This window comes from Triturus cristatus, chromosome 4_1, assembly GCF_964204655.1.
Source record: "Triturus cristatus chromosome 4_1, aTriCri1.1, whole genome shotgun sequence".
In the NCBI taxonomy this organism is placed as follows: Eukaryota; Metazoa; Chordata; class Amphibia; order Caudata; family Salamandridae; genus Triturus; species Triturus cristatus.
In genome coordinates, this window is record NC_140585.1 from 146,173,593 (window position 1) to 146,193,800 (window position 20,208).

Genomic DNA, 20,208 nt, shown 5'->3' on the forward strand with positions numbered 1-20,208 from the left:
CCTCTTGGTGCGTCTACGGGAGGCGTGGGCGGGGGATGGGGTTGAGTTGGACGACGAGGACTGGCAGTCCGCGCTGTCATCTCCTAAGGAGGTTGCCATCCCGGCACATCTCCGTTTGGTCCAGCTTAAGATTCTCCATCGCGTTTACGTGACGGGTCCCCGATTGGTCTCGATGGGGTTTTCTGATGACGGGCTCTGTAAGCGTGGCTGTGGGCTCAGTGCCACCTTTCTCCACATCCTGTGGGAGTGCCGCGAGGTGGTGGAATACTGGCGTCAGGTGCATGAGGTTATGAGGCGAGTCACCGGGGTCACGCTGTTGCCGGAGGTGCGTCGCTGTGTTCTGAATGTGTGGGAGCCCAATGACTATAACGCGGCCCAGACTCGGTGGGCGGCCCTGGGGAACATGATAGCAAAGAGGGACATAGCGCAGCTCTGGGGTTCACAGCGGCCCCCCACCGTGTCTGTCTGGAAGGAGAACATGGACTGGTGCATGTTCAGGGAAAAGACTGTGTATGTGGCTCGTGGTAACCCGGGGCTTGGAGTAGAATTTGGGGGCAGTGGAATGTGTATCATGGAAATATTTGTGCTCCCCCCCTGGTGGATACGTCTGAGGTAGCCTTGTCCCCCTGATCCTTGATGGTTCCTTACTTATCTGGCACATCTGAGTATAGCTTTGGTAATCCCGTTTCCCCCCCCCCTACCCCTTAGTTCTCCTTCTTCTTGACTGCCATCGGGTGGTCGGGTATGGAAGAGCCCCTGCTGTGGTCCGACGCCCACCTCGTGTCTTCTTGCCTCGCTTTTTGTTTTTAGTTGTTATTTATGTTAAAAGGGTGTATCCTGATTTTCCTTTATGTGCAGTCTGATCTTCTGTAGAGTGCGGAGGCCCGGTGGGCCAGTCATTGTGTTTGCACTGTTTGAGCTCTTTAATTACTAGCGGCCGGCCCAGGCGGTTGTAGGCCCGTGCTTGTACCCTTCTTTCTGCACAATAAAATTTCAAAAAAAAGAACGCAGAGTTCAAGTGAGAAAGAACGGAACCAAGGGCATGAACTATAAGTCCATATAAGGTAAGTGTAAAGTTCGAAAAAGCAAAGAAGAAAAAAAAAATTTCAAAAACAGAAAAAGATGTCGTCAGGTGGAAGAAAAAACCATGAAAAAAGGGGAAAAAAAAACCGACATCGATCGATACAACAAGGGTCGAGCAAGATAAAAAGTCAATCCATAAAAGTATAGGCACAATAAGTTGCAACAGCCTCCAAGAGGAAATCATTGGAGCGTTCCGCAAAAGTATCTGTCATCCAGTTTAACAAGGGAAAGGAACACACGTGTTCACTCACAATAGGAGCCTCCAGCACCACTCGGGGACAACAGGAAGGTTCCTCGATATAACTGTATTCCAGAAAGTCAATCGCAGCCTCTTCAATGGCCCAATTTCCAAGGACTCCATGTGCCGCACCCAAGGCCATAAACCCAACACCAGAACATTCATACTCATGAGCCGTTAAGGGGCCCATCAGTTGACCAAAGTCCGGTACAGGTGACACCGTGGTTGAAAGGCACAAATCCAGAGCCCACTGGAATGGACAATCCAGGCAGTGAAAGATGGGTTGCACACAAGTAAAGAAGGGAAACCGGAAGGATAATCCATACGCGACACTTAAAGTCGCCAGAGGCAACGTGCCATAGTATTCAAGCATCCGGTTACGCAGATGAAACAGCCGGGGCATGTTGTCTCTGTACGCAAGTTGCGCAGCCATTGCGTAGGACGCAAACCAGCAAAAGTATTCCAGCAATAAGGGCAAGAAGCAAAGGAAGACCTCCAAAGACGCTGGAAAAAATAGAATGAAAAAATGCGGGAATCACACCAAAAATAGTCTGAAAGGAGGTCACGAGGCCGGAGCCCACTATTTAAAAAGAATGGACTATGCCGGTCGTAGACGAGGCATTAAAGATAGTCTGTATCAATGTTCCAAAATGGAAAGGGAGGTCAGTATTCAACAGCGCCTGCACCTCCGTGCGGGTGTTAGCCACGTGAAGAAGAAAGGTTTCGCGGGACGAAGTTAAAGCGACCTCCCTTTGAGACAAAAGAGCCCTTATTCTGCTCATCTAGTTGAACTCTGCGCTCAAGGTTGGAATCGAAGGCCAGATAGAAACATCGAGCCGGCCATGCGGGGGTGGGAAAAGGACATTATTACAGCAAACTACACGCTGTGAAACAGTGACTATGTACGGAATGCCCTTTAGCATCCCACAACAATTTTCATTATTTGAAAGCAAATAACTACCGTTTGCAAGCAGTGTGAATGAAGGGGTTATAACTGGCACCGGTACACCTTTCAAAACGCAAGCTTAATTAGGAGCGTGTACATTGCAAGCACCATGTAATTGTATGTGTCTACACACCACAGAATGATCAGGAGCAGAAGTGCATTCCTCACCCTTCAGATAAACCTCTGTGCCCTCCCGCATGCATCTATATGTAAACGGGAGCGACCAAACTTCATGCAGGAATGCACTACCAAGTTGTTCATATCTGCCAAGAGCATAATGTTTCATGCATGAACTAAATTTAAAAAGCGAAAAAGGTAAAGTGATTACGCCGTGGATAAGCCACACGGCTGAATTTAACTAAGCAATAGAGAAAGGCAATGGTTCTAACTTCTCAATGTGCAGCAATGAATAAGTCGCATCCTTCATAGACATAAACTGTTGTTTTGCCGTGAAATTAAAAGGGAGGAACAAAGAGTAAACATTCATGTAATCCCATGGAACCTTCCCTGCCTTTAACGTTTGTAAAGTCCATGCAAACTGCATAACAGAACGCAACTGATTCTGGCCATGGTACAACACAGACAAAGCATCCTGCACAATGTCTACGACAGATGAAACAATATTATCTAAAGTGTAAATTCTAGAAGACAAGGTGTTTATACTATTATCAATCACAGCCAACACTTTTTCCATATTGGCCTGGTCAATAGCACGTAATCTGGAGACAGCCTCAATTTGTGACAATTTCCAAACTTCGTTGTAAATAGCATGTACCCATCTTTTGGACCTGCCTACTGCATGACCTTTAATAAAATCATTCAAATCAATTTTGTCGTCTAAACGTCACAAATGAATATTAACAGACGCTAATGTGGAATGTTGCAGCCACGACTGGCATAACTTACCCACAGAGTAGGTAGTTACAGTGTGTGATGATTCAAAACAAGGATCTACCCTGACTTGAGTGTACCCAGGTGCCAAGGCTAAAAATTCACGTTGACAGGAATCTGAACCAGTTTGCCATACCAACCACCCCTCAGGATTAAACGCCGAAACAGTAAAGGAGGTGTTGGAAACGAGGGACTGCAACTTAACGAGGGATAGATCTGTGAAATTACCCTAGCCGGGGTAAGCACCCAGATCCGGGACTGTGGGGGAATTCAGTTTTTTAGACGTTGCCAAACCAAAACAAGTCGTCTGAAAAATAGATTAATTCAAAAACAAAATATGGTTTGGGATAAGACAGGCGCGATGTAAAGCCTCTGTTCCCTGAACCAGCCATGGTTTAGTACCCCAAACTGATTTAAGATCGATAGTAGCTTTCAATAGCTCATAGCCTCCGACAGCCAATTCGTCCATAAAGGACTTGGAATATAATAATTTGGTATGTGTCAACCTTACCTTCGAGGCGGTTTCAGGCGCCATCTTAAAATAAAAGGAGGTCGGTTTTGACACACTAAAATCCGAAAAGTATGTGAACTTGTTCACTAACGTTGTAGAACTGCCCTGATGAGGGGACGGACAATGTTCCCATTGTGTGTAATTAACAAAATTTCGAAAGGTATTTGCTCTATGTAGGAAATGTGGGCCATAATGTTGATAACAAAATTGTTCACCATAATTAGCAGAATTTAAATATAAATCTTCAGCATCAAATGCAGCATAATATTTTAGATCAGAAAATAGTGCTTCTATTGCTTGTACATCCCAATCATCAGATCGGATATTCTGTTTAACTACATCACCCATAGAAACACGAAATACATTAGGCACATTAATCACTTCGGTAGGTCCATGAATTTGAAATTTAACAGCATCCCAAGCGATCCCATCACGCCCAGGCCAGGCAGTAATGTTCACAAAAGTCTGGTCCCTTTTCATAATGTGTGATGAGGAATGGGGGGCCAAAGTTCCAGCAATTGATCCAATTGTAGATCGTTCAGTCAGGTAGTGTCCATTTATAATTTTAAAAAACACTACCACAAAGCCAATTGTCATGAACTAAAAAATACATATTAGCACCAGCCAGATGTAAGTCCATGGTGCCACTAAAAAATGTCTCTTGAACCAGGCAAAAAATATAGCAATTTTGGAAGGGGCAGTGGAAGTCATTGATTCAGTGTCAAAGGAAGAACGGGACTGGTTAATCGCTGTTGAATGCAAAAGAGGCAACGGGACACTTGCAGGATAAGCATACTCAGGATCATCAGGCAAACCACCATCAATAGGCAGTATAGGAGGGGAAGTAACAGTATGCATCTCAACGGCAACCTCAGGCATGATGGTCGAGGGCGGTTTCACAACAGAATTTCGCAGAATGGAAGGGCAAGAAACTGAAGGTGTCATACTATGAAGTATCGGCCACTCGCTGTAGCTTGACATTGTCAATCGAGATGTACCTGTTTTCCTTGCGACCAGGAAGTGGTGGTAAAATTACTGTACGTGTACCCTGGACTCCAAGCACCGGGACTGGTGCACGATAAGAGGGGCCAAACTCTTTCTTGTTCTCCATAAAAGTATAGGCACAATAAGTTGCAACAGCCTCCAAGAGAAAATCATTGGAGCGTTCCGCAAAAGTATCTGTCATCCAGTTTAACAAGGGAAAGGAACACACGTGTTCACTCACAATAGGAACCTCCAGCACCACTCGGGGACAACAGGAAGGTTCCTCGATATAACTGTATTCCAGAAAGTCAATCGCAGCCTCTTCAATGGCCCAATTTCCAAGGACTCCATGTGCCGCACCCAACGCCATAAACCCAACACCAGAACATTCATACTCATGAGCCGTTAAGGGGCCCATCAGTTGACCAAAGTCCGGTACAGGTGACACCGTGGTTGAAAGGCACAAATCCAGAGCCCACTGGAACGGACAATCCAGGCAGTGAAAGACGGGTTGCACACAAGTAAAGAAGGGAAACCGGAAGGATAATCCATACGCGACACTTAAAGTCGCCAGAGGCAACGTGCCATAGTATTCAAGCATCCGGTTACGCAGATGAAACAGCCGGGGCATGTTGTCTCTGTACGCAAGTTGCGCAGCCATTGCGTAGGACGCAAACCAGCAAAAGTATTCCAGCAATAAGGGCAAGAAGCAAAGGAAGACCTCCAAAGACGCTGGAAAAAAGAGAATGAAAAAATGCGGGAATCACACCAAAAATAACGATTTGGGAAAAAGGGGGTGGTGATGGACAGAGTTTCTGAATGATGCAGAATACTCTTACCAAGTCAAGAGATCATGGTTTTAATCCATCACCATTTTTTAGCTCACTGCACCATCCCAGCTCAGAACCTGGCTACATGCAAATTAGTCTGTACCTGTCCCAGTGCATGATGGGAACAGGGCAAACCAAACTACCAAGCCAATTCTTATACTGGGAAGGAAACAAGCTTCCGGGGACCGGTTTCTGGCATCACAGCCTTCGTCGGCCCGGCTTGCCTGAATCCTGATGGTGCAATGAGCAAGGGACTCACGTCTGAGCATACCCTCCCACACTGAGTGTGGATAAAAACGATTTGGGAAAAAGGGGGTGGTGATGGACAGAGTTTCTGAATGATGCAGAATACTCTTACCAAGTCAAGAGATCATGGTTTTAATCCATCACCATTTTTTAGCTCACTGCACCATCCCAGCTCAGAACCTGGCTACATGCAAATTAGTCTGTACCTGTCCCAGTGCATGATGGGAACAGGGCAAACCAAACTACCAAGCCAATTCTTATACTGGGAAGGAAATAAGCTTCTGGGGACCGGTTTCTGGCATCACAGCCTTCGTCGGCCCGGCTTGCCTGAATCCTGATGGTGCAATGAGCAAGGGACTCACGTCTGAGCATACCCTCCCACACTGAGTGTGGATAAAAACGATTTGGGAAAAAGGGGGTGGTGATGGACAGAGTTTCTGAATGATGCAGAATACTCTTACCAAGTCAAGAGATCATGGTTTTAATCCATCACCATTTTTTAGCTCACTGCACCATCCCAGCTCAGAACCTGGCTACATGCAAATTAGTCTGTACCTGTCCCAGTGCATGATGGGAACAGGGCAAACCAAACTACCAAGCCAATTCTTATACTGGGAAGGAAACAAGCTTCCGGGGACCGGTTTCTGGCATCACAGCCTTCGTCGGCCCGGCTTGCCTGAATCCTGATGGTGCAATGAGCAAGGGACTCACGTCTGAGCATACCCTCCCACACTGAGTGTGGATAAAAACGATTTGGGAAAAAGGGGGTGGTGATGGACAGAGTTTCTGAATGATGCAGAATACTCTTACCAAGTCAAGAGATCATGGTTTTAATCCATCACCATTTTTTAGCTCACTGCACCATCCCAGCTCAGAACCTGGCTACATGCAAATTAGTCTGTACCTGTCCCAGTGCATGATGGGAACAGAGCAAACCAAACTACCAAGCCAATTCTTATACTGGGAAGGAAACAAGCTTCCGGGGACCGGTTTCTGGCATCACAGCCTTCGTCGGCCCAGCTTGCCTGAATCCTGATGGTGCAATGAGCAAGGGACTCACGTCTGAGCATACCCTCCCACACTGAGTGTGGATAAAAACGATTTGGGAAAAAGGGGGTGGTGATGGACAGAGTTTCTGAATGATGCAGAATACTCTTACCAAGTCAAGAGATCATGGTTTTAATCCATCACCATTTTTTAGCTCACTGCACCATCCCAGCTCAGAACCTGGCTACATGCAAATTAGTCTGTACCTGTCCCAGTGCATGATGGGAACAGGGCAAACCAAACTACCAAGCCAATTCTTATACTGGGAAGGAAACAAGCTTCCGGGGACCGGTTTCTGGCATCACAGCCTTCGTCGGCCCGGCTTGCCTGAATCCTGATGGTGCCGCATGTAGAGGGTACGTGTTCCATCACCAGAGTGTCTCGTGCTTCTTGTAGATTCTGCAATACAGCACAATGATCCTCTAGGTCAAAAGGCGCGGCAGCCGCCGCCATGTCTAGACCCTCAAGGTCTGGAACAAACATTCTTACTCCAAAGAGCATCATGTATGGGGTCCGCCCACCCAGGGAGATTATTAAGTGCATGTTGCACGTCATACAAGTGGGTCAGCCAGCTTCGGCCTGTACCTAAAACCCTTGCTGTCAAAGATTGCTTTAGGTCACGGTTCATTCGCTCCACAACACTGTTGCCCTCAGGCCGGTATGGAGACGAAAATTTGACTTGGACCCCCAAACTTCTCATGGCTCCTTTGTAAGCCCTAGAGGCAAACGCAGGGCCCTGGTCAAAATGAAGGGTACCACATGCAAAACTCCCAATAAAGACACGCAAATCCTTGATGACCGTCCGGGCATCAGTGCTCCTTTGCGGCCACACCCACAGAAAACGTGTGCACGAATCCACTGCAACCAAGATGTACTTGTACGCAGTATCAGAGGAAAAAGGACCGCAGTGATCTAAATAAACACACGCAAGTGGTTGATTAGATATAAACAGCTGCGTTTGTGGTGGACGCGTGACAGTAGAAGGTTTAATCTGCTGGCAAATGTCACATAAAAGAACATAAGCTCGCGTTTGTTTGTACTAACCGTACCACCAGTAACGTTGCTGTAAAAGAGATACAGTCGCCGAAACGCCGGCGTGCGCAGACGCAACACCTTCGTGGGCAGCTGTAATCAGAGATGGTCTGCAGTCCGCGTTGGGAATCAATCTGTCACCAACATCGTTAATCCTCACTAACGGGACGTTATCAGGACTTAAACGATAATGGTAGCGGGAAGGGAATCCTTTCGGAAAGCCCATCCCTGTCTCGGACGCAGCAATAGCTGCCAAGATGTCATCATCAATCCTAGTTTTGGATCTTGTAACTGCTGCTACTTAGTATGTCGCCACTGCGTTTTTTGCTGCCTCGTCAGCCAAACTGTTACCGACAGCATGGACACCAACCCGCTGTTGACCAAGAGTGTGAATTAAATTCACGAGGGGCAGGAATTCTTTAAGTTCTGCCACTTGAACCCAAAGCGTTTTGTGCTTTACTGTGCTACCTTTCAAATCACGAAAGTCATTCTGACTCCAAAAGTGTAAATTTTAGTTGTATGATTGAACACAATAGAACAAGTCACTCACTATAAGAATGGTGACCCAAAGATCAGCAAACTCAAGTGCAAGCACCAGAGCTTTCAGTTCTGCCAACTGCGCGGTACAATCACCCACTGACTGCGTATGCACGACATCAGACTGGAACTCACCATTCACAAAAGTACCTACTACAATTGCGCAGGCCGCTGAATAGGCGTGCTTTGATCTAGTTGCGGGTTGCGCAGACCCATCAGTGTAAATGACACAATGGTACTCCTCGAGCGGGCGCAAAGTCAGAGGAGCCGGATGAACAAATTCATACTCCAAGAACTCCTGTGTCTGTAATGCCGCGTCAAAGATATATGTGACGTCAGGCGAAGTCAAGGATGTTGCCCATTGTATCCACCTTGGATGCAAAGCCTTTGAGTTAGGTACACTGGCCTTAGTGACCGCCTCAAGGGCAGGGTACGCTGTTACCACTAGCATGTGCTTTCCCTGGGATAGCGCTCGCTCTTTCAGGATCGCCATCTGAACTGCTGTCAGTAAATTCTCGACAGCGGCGAAGCGCAGCTCAGCCGAAGTGTACAGATGAGATTTGTATGCAATGGGGACGGTGTCGCCCTCATTGAACGTCAAGTAAGTGAAACCCACTGCACCCGGTACAATTCTAATGACCAGGTTAGTGTGGTTATCATGAGTCTGTAAAAACTTTGAAGCAAGAAGATCAGACTGCAAAGATTGCAATGCAGCCGAATGCTCAGGAAGCCAGCAAGATTTGGTAAAAGTAGGTTGTACCAAGGCATAAAGCAACTTGATACGCTGGGCATAATCAGGAATGTGGGTACGACCGAAATTCAGAAAACCCAGCAAAGATTGTAATTTCTTCAGTGTCGTAGGAGTACTGAGGCGTGCGCATTTCTCCAGGAACTGCGGAGCCAAGCCTCGACCCTCATGATTGAGTTCGTACCCCAAGAACAACACTGTGAACTCGGCAATGTGGGACTTGGCAAAGTTGAACTTGTAACCAAAGTCAGCAAACATAGTTATTATGTTATCCACACGAGCAAGGTGTGGAAGCAACTCGTCGTCCGTTAGGTAGATGTCATCTACATACGAATATGCTTCCGGGTCAATCATCTCCAATAGTGAGACCACATGAGCAGCAAAGACCCCTGGGCTGTTTTTATAGCCCATCGGGAGCCTTTTGAACCTCTTTTGTTTGCCACCCGAGGTAAACACCGTCCACTCATAGCTATGAGGAGACAGGTTGTGGCTATAAAAGCCATTGGAGATGTCAAGAGTAGTTTTAAAACGTTTTCTCACGAGACTATCGACGCGAGCCGAACTGTGTGTATTCTGTACCGCACATGTCCGGCAGTGCGAATTTAAGTGCCGGTAATCCAAAACTAGGCGGTACGATCCGTCAGGCTTCGTCACAGTGAATAAAGGATTATTCATGGGTGACACACATGTTTCAATTACTCCCTGATATTCCAATTGCTCAAGGATGGACGCGACGTGAGATCGAGCTTCGCGACGCATGGGGTATTGGGGTTGTGGCTGGGGTTCCGACCGCAACGGAATCGTATGATTGGGAGAAAATTTGTCCCAGCCCACCTGAGTACGGTACAACGCAGGCGCGAGCACCTGCGCCCACTCCCCGGCTAACCTATTAGAATGTTCCAGTGGCACTGTGTGCCCAAAGGACGGGAGGATCACCACCTCCCCTCTAGGAGCCTCTAACACGAAAGCCGGGGGCCAATCCGCCTCCGCCAAAAGGATATCATAGGTGGAGGTCAGATTATCCCAAAATACCACTTTAATTTTACGTTGTATGTCACCCTCAATTAAAAGATCAATTTTAAACATTCGTTCAGGGGGAGCTACTCGAGTATCAGGAGTTTCAACACTTACAAATGTATCAGTTGCTGTCGCCACCAGAAACGGACGCAGCGCTTGTCGCACTACTGTAACTTCTGCCGCGCTGTCTAGCAGCGTTAGCGCCCATGTCTGGTTCAGAAGCTGTGTCCGTACCATCTGAGGCATATCTCGCAGTCAGAGCAGCAACTTTCTTCTTTTGAAATGGGGGTCCTTGACGTGCAGACTCGTCCTGTTTGCCTTTACCTTCAGTCTGACGGGGCTGCTCGCGACTTTGAGCACCCCTTCCTTTCCAACGATCTCCGCCACCGGATTGATAAGCCGATGTTTCCTGTGAAGAACGAGGAGAGCATTCTTCAGGAACCTGGAATCTATCAGGCGACTTAATGTTAGAACGATCGCGCAAATCATAAGTGCGTTCACTTTGCGTCTGCACCGGCGATGCAGAACGAGACCTCCGTTTCTCCTGCTGCTTCCCCTGTTTCTTAGCTCGCCAACTTTGTTTTGGAAAGTTGGGCTTTTCGTCTTTGGTTGACGAACTCCCTTTAGGCTGCTGCACTGCAGTTGGAATGATCCCGGCGGGTTTCACACCCAAAGCGCTACGACCCACCATTCTGTAGGCTTTCGCTATAATTTTAGCGAATTCCTTTGGCCTGTCGCCTGGATCCACAAGTGCCAACATATTGCACACCTGGAATTGCATGGCTATCGACAAGCCTCAATCCCAACTCAAATGCTGCCTCGGCACCATGATTGTCTTGGACCTTCTTGATGACCGAGGGCAGTACAGACATAGACGGAGTGCCTTAGCACTTCGCATAGGTCGCAGCAAAGACCTTGCCCCAATTGTCACAGTCGACAATATCCGGGACCAGGTCCTTTGGCAAAGTTATAGTGAGGATCCTGTGTTTATCCACAGGAGAAGTATTTGGAAACACGGCTTCAAATTCATCAAATTTTTCAGCAAGCCAGTAAGGGAATTCATCCCTATTTTGGGGGTGCTTGCCGACAACCAAATTAACCATAACAGGACTGATGACCGTCGCATGATGGTCTGTCGTGTGTCCCGCAACCGCAGGTGCCCCCACCTGTACATTGCGAGACACGTACTGCACTAACGCCCTATGGACCGTAATCAGGGCAGTGTGTAGCACTCGTAACTCCGCCACCGCTACAGTCATGTAGCGGGGATGGGGTGTATAACCGGCCAGCACCGGCCATGTGGCCCCTGGAATTGACAACGGGCCCATTCTCGCCGGCGATACCGCGTGGGGAAGGGCGCCATTAAACCAAATAGTATGCTGCCAGGCAGTAAGGGGAATTTCAAGTGTCCGATAAGGGGCATAGGCTGCAGGCATCGCGGTGTGAGTATATTCGTGGAACAAATTGTCGTTTGCATCCACTTTGTCAAACGTCACCCAAGAGTAAAACAACTCATACGGGAACGCCGCATCAGCGCCTACTACTAAAATAACAGCCAAGCCATCATCCGGGACCCCATAGACCCTCAAATGTGCGGTCAGGGGAACCCGACTATACGCGGGCAACATTGACCGCCATCGGGACACTTTCAAGAACAACGAAAAGCTATACTGTAGCACTGGGGTTCAGAAAAAGAAAACCTTTTTAATTATCAAGCTTGAAAGAACCTTTAGTCGAAACCTAGGTAGGTTAAGCCGTCACTCCCGTTGTCCGGAAACCAGAGGGAGGGCGTTGTGGACTAATAAAAGCACTACTAAGGCGTCTCAGATCAAAAGACCAAACGTTAGGTGCGCCATGTTGCAGGGATTCTGCTTATGCACAGAACTATGCGCAGGAAACCAGGACCTCAGAGAATTGTGGTGTACCAGAAACTCCCCTCAGAACTAAGAACCCCTATCCGACTAGCTTAGTGTCCCATTCGTTATCCGAGATTTAGCTCGGCAGTCCCAATGTATAGACAACCCAGAACAAGCGACTTAGATACTCTCAGGAGTGGTGGGAATCCGAAATACCCGTTGGTAGCTATATATCAGTCCACAACAGAATAACAAAGACACAGTAAAGTTTAAAGAGTTTATTTTATAAACCTCGCATCCTAAGATGCAGTACTTTGCCTAACACAAGCAGACAAATGGTTAGGATCAGCACCATCAGCATTGTTACAATACCATAGAAAATGAAAGGAGCAATCATAATAATAATGACAGTGGAAAGCAACCACCCTCCTTTCTCTAGCAACTAATAAGGTATTATTAGACTAATAGAAGGTCTCTTAGGCTTGCATGGGGGACCCCATACCTTATAGATCAGCTTAGTGGAATCACATCACAGGATCAGCTAGGCTCTCTCCTGCAACAGCTCTTCGTTTCGAATGTGTCAGAAAACCTGCTGCTGTGTAATATTAAAGGGCTCGTCTTTCAGGTATTGGCAGCTGTATGTATGTTATGGCTAAGAAGTGGTACGATCAACCTGAACACAACAACCTGCCCCGTCTAGTGACCCAGACTCGTTCTTTACACGGTGTACAGACCAAGGTCACAGCTCGCTGTTAAGGATGTTAAACAACAGACGGTTCTCATGTGAAGCAAAGTCGAGTCAGCAGTTCTCGAATGAATAACATGTAACAACAGTGTCGCGTGCAAAAGCAGCAGAAGCGGCAAGCTGGCTTTCTAACAGCCATCGAGGTTATGCTAACTTAGCGTTGTACATAGGGAGTGGTTAACCCATACTACAACCTGTTGCCCATCACCCCTGCCACCCCCACTCAAAGGGGACCTGTTGCCCAGCACTACTGCCACACCCACCCATAGGGGACCTGTTGCCCATCACCCCTGCCACCCCACCCATAGGGGACCTGTTGCCCATCACCCCTGCCATCCCCACTCATAGGGGACCTGTTGCTCAGCACTACTGCCACCACCACCCATAGGGGCACTGTTGCCCAGCACTACTGCCACCCCCCATAGGGGACCTGTTGCCCAGCACTACTGCCACCCCCACCCATAGGGGACCTGTTGCCCACCACTATTGCCACCCCCACCCATAGGGCTTATGTTGCCCATCACCCCTGCCACCCCCACTCATAGGGCTTATGTTGCCCATTACCCCTTCCACCCCCACTCATAGGGCTTAGGTTGCCCAGCACTACTGCCACCCCCACCCATAGGATGGGTGCTGCACCACACATCCATCATACTCCAACATTAGGTATGTCAGCAAAATACATCCCCCCTAACATCATGACAACAGTGTGTAGTCTGTGACAAATGCCCACAACAGTGATTATGACTTTGAATATACAGTGTAACTACCAGCACATGTGTGTCCAAAAAATGAGTGTGGCCTACACAAGGCAAGCATCACAATAGCACTGTGTCAATGTAAAAATAACTCCCCCTCACTGTGTAGAACAAAAGTTAAGTGCAGGGTTCCAAACTGCAGCAAATGTCGAGCATTGTGGTGATGGGGTCTAAACCCCCCCCTCATCACAGTGACCAAAAGGTAAGTGTCATCATGGTCAAAGCTGCAAATGCCAAACAGCATGTTTGATTCCCGGTCCCAACACATGAAACACTTTTGGGGCAAACTAGTGGTTGTGTCCCATACCCACAGAGATGTTCTGAGGCTAACAGTGCTGTGAAAACATAATATACTCTCGGCCATGTGCAGACAAGCACCACACATGGGGGCTGACAATGCATACAGTGTACAATGACACAAAAGCAGAAGTGACCATCACAAAGCTTACATACATCTCGAAAATAAAACACACAAATCAAAACAACCTGTGTAGACTGTAGGTGTCAGGTCACAAACTCCCATTCCATGCCAGCAATGGCACCTAACAACCAGGATGAATGTGCAGAATGATGCGATATGACTCACAGGGACAGCAGGGCAAATCACAAAAACAGCATCCAGACAATGGCCCACAACATCAATACCAATGCACTGGTGCAGATGCACAAACACAAACAGGCAACCACACATTGCACATCTGACACAACATGTGTGTGTGTGTCTCAGTATCCCCAGGCAACTACACAACACATGAGGGGGGCTGAACCACAGTGACACAGATGTGGACACAGTGCCATACAAAAGGAACCCATCATTGGGATCCCCTTAGTGGGCAATCAGGTATTGTGAGATGAGAGGGAGCACAACAGATACATGTGACACAAGCTGGAATGAACACAAACTAACACAGCAAGAGACTGACACACAACAGCACTTCCCCCAAGGACCAGACATTGGGGTGACACAAGCATGCATGACACCTCCACTGTGATGACAAAGGTAGATGTCGTACAAACTGTGAAAACCAGACTTGTGTCCTGTGCCACAAACGTACATCACATCTACACAAACACAAATCACTCAGCATGGCCCGTCCTCCATGGACAAACGGGAGCTAGGGGCCCATCCATGCAAACATTTACATCAGTCCACCCTCAACACCACACACCCTGAACTGCAACAATGTGCATCTGTGAAGCCCACACGGACAGGTGACAATGCACATGCACCCATGACAAACACAGGAATGTTGGGAGGAACTAAGGTGCACAGACTCATCACACAAGGACAGTTTACAACCCTGGTGAATGACAGACATACTGCACAGTTTGCAGTACATGGCCATGATGTTAAAGCTCACATAACCTTCAGAATACCTGCCACAGTTCCAGGGCAATGCAGAAGCCAAGGCGAACCACAAGGCAAACATGCTGACATCTGCAAACATTGCAGCCCTGAACCGGACAAGTGGGAGCAGTCACACACACATACACATGTCTCAATCACTGAAAGGTATCACCTAGGGACAACTACATGATATTGCGAACAAACAAGTGCCTTGGGGACCCCTGACTGTGTCCCATCTGCGTCTGACAACATCATCACCACTCAGAACTACAAATCCCAATGATGAAACACCAATTAACAGTAGTGTGTCATGCACCCACACATCTGGTAGCCCATGGCAAATTTGTGGGATGAACACAGTACCACTCAGCAAGCATAAACAACAGGAACATATCAAGGGAACACTGCCTGTGTATGAAAAGGAATGTGGACACACACACACATGCTCACACAACACACACCGTGGGCCCAGGCTATGTCACGGAACAACACATTTACTTGAGGGGACCCAACTACTGTGGAAACCCAGCTGTGCCAAACATAGTCACAGCACGTCTCACTCATGTCAGCAGAACACTTGGTCAGTCAGCCATCAGTTACCACACAATGAAGGCTCTGGTCACAACAGCCTGGGTACGGGAGTCTCCCCTAAGTCATCTGCACATACTCAACATTTATGTACAGCAAGTTGCACAGAGGACCCAGTTGCTCCTCCACCAATGATGCCCACACCTGTAGGTCCAGTGGTGATGCGCCCAAAGTCAGGGAAATAGACAAATTGGACAATGGGAAGCACATCATATGTGCATGGGTGCAAGCCACAGATGTGACCATGCAAATGAAATGTTCACAGAGATGTCCATAAATTGTTGATCATGACACACCCAGTTAGCTGCAAAGGATGACATGGATACCAACCAGAATAGGATACATATCTCATGGACCACAGTATTCAAGCATTACAGGTGCAAGGGCATGCTAAACATCATCAACCTAATGTACAGCTAAATCAAGTTCACAAGGATAAAGAAAAAAGCTTTATTCAGCAATAGAAAATTTAAACATCCGTTCAAAAAAAAGGCCACTGGCCAGTCCATTATCAAATGACAAGGAGTGAACTTGAGTGAACTTGAGTGACAACTGTCACACGTTGCTTGCCTGCACTGGTAAGGACAGGGGACATCCCCTCGGAGGAGCATACATGGGGGCAGGCCAGGCACCACAGGGAAAGTATCAGGGCGCAGCAGAAGGAGGCAGTGAATGGGTGGTGGATGCAGGAGAGTCACTTGCAACTACAGTGGAGCTGACTGAAGTGGTGTGTGCAGTCACAACTGTGGGGCACAAGTCAGATGGGGTAGGTGCCGGCACAACTTCAGTGGGCAGGTCAGATGGAGTGGATTGGGTCCCCAATGCAGTGCCCAAGTCAGACGGGGTGGTCGTGGACTCCACTGCAGTGCCTAAATCCATATGAGCAGAATGGGGTGCAGGTGTGGTCGGCAGGACAGAGGGGGGACACGGTCCCCACATCAGTGGCACTAACCGTCTGACCGGGTGTGGAGGAGCAAGTGGTAGGGGGGGAGGGCCTCAGCATTTTGGGGATGGTGTATCTGTGGGTGGGGGAACTCGGGGCAGGGTGTGGCGGGGGAACCTCTGGAGTGGTGGTCTGGGGGATGGAGGACGGAGACTTCATCTTGGAGCTGCGTGGTGGGGGTGGGGTCTTGCTCTTCCGGCTCTGGGGGGACTTGCGGGTGGGGGCCTCAGTCTGACTGTGCCTGGGGGAGGGTGTCCGGGTGTGAGGGGCACTCTCCTCTGTGTGTGGGGACTTCCACTTCCCCTTGTAATCTGGATCTGCTGGGTCGGTGGGGAAGAGGCCAAGGTCACAGAGGAAGAGCTTCTGTGGAGATGGGGTTGGAGGTGAGGCAAGGGAAGGGGGCTGAGAGGGAGAGGTTTCGGAGGACTGCGGAGTGGTTGTGGATGACCGTGAGTGTGTCTGCAAACCATCCCATGTGAGTGTGGTATCAGTCCGCTGCGCTTGCTTGTGTGCACGTCTAGACCTTGGTTTGGGTGTTTGTGTGCTGCCCGTGTCTGTGGCTTTTTGAGAATGTGCAGGTGTGTGTGTGCTTGGGACAGGTAGGCTGCTAGGAATCATGGGTGGTGCAGGGGTAGGAGGGGTGCGGGACTGTTGGAGGAGGCCACGGACTGATTGGTCCTCTGTAGGGCAGACATGCCTGATGAAATGCCCTCCATGAACGACACCAGTTGCGTCAACAGACTGGTGTGTGCATGGAGGACACTCAGCATTGATGTCTGCCCTACATGGATCTGTCTAAGTAAGTCCACAGACTCCTCACTCAGAGCAGCAGGGGACACAGTGGCAGGGGGTGCGGTGCCTGGCACAAAGGAGACATGCTCCCGAACACGGGAGCCTCCACCGACCTCTGGGATGGGACCCTATGGGAGGGTGGGGATGGTGGTAGTGGGGGCGGTGGCGGGGACAGCTTCACTAGCTGGGGTTTGGTGGCTGCTGACACCCGCCTCCACAAGGGAGTCATCCTCAGAGCTGCTGTGGCCCTCAGCTGGGGTGGATGGTGCTGACGACTCCTCTGTGTGGCTCCACCCGCCCTCCGTGCCACTGGGTCCCCCCGACTCCTCGCCTTCTGTCCCTGTCAGGCTCTGTGGCTCCTCCTGGTCCGTGGAGCTGTCCCCTCCTGTGGCCGTGGATGTATCTGAATAGAAATAGGAAGAAAAAGAACAACATCAGTCACCTGCACTGACTGCACACACCACAGTGAGTACATCACATCACAGGGCAAGGCCTGGCATCATCAGCTGAACACTGCTCAAAGTGCCAATACTGTTTAGAATAAGCCAATTGTCATTCTCACCATCAACCATGGCACACATATCCCTCCTTGACTTGCACCCATATGTCTGTTGCATGTTGGATGCTAATACCCCAATGTGCCGACATGCACCACCCACACATTTGTTGGACATGCAAGCGAACATGTAGGAATATGTCACTATACACACAGCACATCTCTTGCTACTGACTCAGTACAGGTGTCAGGATGAAGGGATGGCCAGAGTCTCATTTCACATGCTTGTGATGCATGCCAGCAACACACACTATGATGTTCTCATGTCCTGATAGTCAATGCCACACTGGGGTGCATGGTGCACACTTGAACACAATGCAGGATCACTCATAGCAAGTTAAATGCCATGCCAATGGTATGCCTGGAAAGTCAGTCAACACTGTCTCCTGTCACAGGGGCAGGGCATCCAGACAACAACAGTATGCACTGTGTCACAATCATAGCTCAGGGGTAAAGCAAACTTTGCAGATGACAAGTGCACTTTCCTATCCCCTGCAAACAACATATCCAAGACCCAGAAGACCCCACATCATACAAAACAGACATATGAGTCTCTGCGAACACAACTTGCTGTACATTAGCACATTACAGTCTGCTGTGCATGTAACCCTGCTGCCTGAAGTGCACAGTTGCATACACCATTGTGCGCTGTCAAATGATCATACACCTATATGTCACACAGGTCTTGTCTCTCACAGTCACATCTCAGATGTCCTGCTGACCCTCAAACTCATGAACATCCCAGTTGTACGTAACAGGAAGCCACACCACAATGACACAGATGCAGACACCTGAAGGCACATGTCACTAAGCACAACCTGTAAGTTGATACACAGGAGTGGGATAACAGAGTGTTTCTAAATGCCCTTGAGTAGGCATGACTGCCCAGGTCTACGTGAAACAGTGTTTGGCCCTGGACAGTAGTCAGGTGGCTAAGCAAGTGTGACATACTTTATATACATACTCCTAGGCCCACAAATTGGAGTCCCCTGCTGCATGGTTTTGTTTGACATACCCCAGCAACATGTGGCGAGTCAGATCAGCAATTGGAACACATATCAAGGGCACACACAGATCACATGTCAGATCCCAGGCATTGGGTAAACAATTGAACCACCCATGAAACTCACAACAAAGTCACAGAAACAGATGCTGTCTGGAAGCTGAAGCATAGCTGACTGCAGGGACACAGTGCCCTAGTGACACAAGCAACAGACTGTAGGGGCCACACCTGTGGAACAGATGAGGAGGGTGCATCACACAATTGAGGGACCTGAGTATTGGACTACAAGACCTACGTAATGTGGAAGTGTGACCAGGCCAAAAGACTGCAATTAGCATGTCAGACATAGTACACAGATTAGGCATGGACTTGCCCCCTCCTTGCTGCTGTCTGGCCTTCAGATGCCTATCCAGGTCCGGGAAAACCACCGCCAGTATCCGGAGCATGTGGGGGGTCAGGGTCCGGTGTCCGCCCCTCCTGCGAGGAGGTGACAGCTTCAGCTGAATTCTTGCGATCCTCCGGGTCCAACCCCGAAGGTCCTGCCACCTCTTCTGGCAGTTGCGGATCCGGCGCTCGTAGACCCCCACCGAACGAACTGCCCGGGCGATGGTCAGCCATATCTCCTGCTTCTGGTGGGCATCAACCTGTGAGGATAACAAAGTTAAAAGTCCATTAACTACACATGCCCCATATTTGTGCTGCACACATTTGGATATACATGTCATCATCACAAAGGGAAATGAGTTACACAGGTAGTGCAACCATGGGAATGGACAAATAACCTGCATGTCTGACATGTTAACAATGCCTGGGAAGTTTAAGCAAGCACAATGCACTTTAGCAGCAGAACACCTGTTCATTACATGAACCTACACACTTTGGGGGATGAAAGTACTCAGTGAGAATGCTTGCCACTGGTGTACACACTGCTAGTACTGCTAGTCAGACAACATGCATAATTAGGAAGGCAGTGGACTGCATACTCACCTGCTCCCCTGGTTTCCCATCCAGCTTGCTGTACTGTGGAAGAAGCCCGTTCAGCAGGGCCTGGTTCTCCTCCTCAGTGAAGGCTGGGGCCCTCTCCAGAGTATGTGCCATAGCAGAGGATGCAGAGACAGCAGCAGTGATAGCAGGGATGTGGTCCAGTAGCATGTAGTGCAGGCAAGTGAGCTCCCTGGGGGCCATCCAGCCTTATATCTGTGCTGCAGACGCAGACTCTGTGCCATGTGTCTCCAGTGATAGGTCCAACACGGTTGCATTCTATGAATCTCACCAATCCATGGAAATGTACGACTCGTACACGTCTTCTGCATCGTTCAAATCTTCATCTTCATAAAACCCTAGGAATTGCAACATTGTTGTAGGCATCCAACTGAATTTCCAGCACACAACTCATACAAGTTTTGAATCCACATCCATCTCCATGACAGTCCAGAGCCAATGGGTGCGCCCGGCTCGGTCAACTGACTGTACAACGCGTAGTTTGAAAATACACATGCACCCCTCTCC